At 51.4% G+C, this 957-nt stretch overlaps 1 protein-coding gene across 3 annotated transcripts in view; it reads left to right on the top strand.

Moving 5' to 3' along the window:
• Positions 1-957, top strand: part of SMTNL1 (smoothelin like 1) — an 11,802-nt gene that overhangs the window by 6,803 nt on the left and 4,042 nt on the right. The window lies entirely within an intron of this gene.

The following is a 957-nucleotide window of genomic DNA, read 5'->3' as shown; positions in this document are numbered from 1 at the left end:
GGGGAGCCCGGGAGCCGCTGAGGCGCGTGCTGCATTCACCCGGGTTGGGGAGTGGGGTGGTCAGAGGGAGGCCGTGGCCACACGCTCGTGAGCCCAGCAGACACTTTGTAATGGCCGGGAACTGTTTCAGGGCGTAGCAGTAGATGAACTCGGCAAAATCCCTGTTTGCCAGGGCCTACATCCTAAAGGGAGGGACGGATCATAAACACACACCCCGTATGAAATGTAATGCTGGGGGCGGGGGTAGGTGCCCGAAAGAAAATGCAGGCAGGGTAAGAAAGAGAGGAGAAGCCGGCCTGCTGTTTTCGACAGGCTGGTGGCTAAGATTTGGGGCCACGGTCTGACTCTGCCATTTGTTAGCTGTGTGACCTTGGACAGGCTCCTGTACCTCTCTGAGCCTTCACATTCTGATCTTTAAAATGGGCACGGCATTTCTTCTGTTGCAGGATTACGGTGAGAACTGGGTAAATAAGTAAAGTATAACCGTGCCTCACCCACGGCAAACCCTGCGAAAAAAAATCTTAGCTGTTGTTCCTCTATTGTGATGAATGACATCACACTTTTTATGATGATTATGATTCGGAGCCACCTGGTGGCAATAGACTCTGCAGAGGATGTCGCCAGTGAGGGCAACTCTGAGGCCCCGGAGTAGACACGAGGGCACCCCCAAAGCCCTGGGACAGGAAATAGGTCACAAGGGACATTAGCAAACACCTTGGTCTGGAACGCTGAGCCCTCTCATCGAGTCCAGACCTGGCCACCAACCTGCCGGGAAGCCCTAAGGCCGCAACGTTCCCAACTCTGGGCCTGTGTGTCCCCTGTGGGCAAAATGGGAAGAGTGAGGCCGAACCATACTTTTTTCTTTTTCTTTCTTTCTTTCTTTCTTTCTTTCTTTCTTTCTTTCTTTCTTTTTCTTTCTTTCTTTCTTTCTTTCTTTCTTTCTTTCTTTCTTTCTTT

This window comes from Herpailurus yagouaroundi, unplaced genomic scaffold (genome assembly GCF_014898765.1).
Source record: "Herpailurus yagouaroundi ecotype Mexico unplaced genomic scaffold, PumYag 187, whole genome shotgun sequence".
NCBI lineage: Eukaryota > Metazoa > Chordata > Mammalia > Carnivora > Felidae > Herpailurus > Herpailurus yagouaroundi.
The sequence above is the reverse complement of the archived record's forward strand: the minus strand, read 5'-3'. Positions and strand labels throughout refer to the sequence as shown.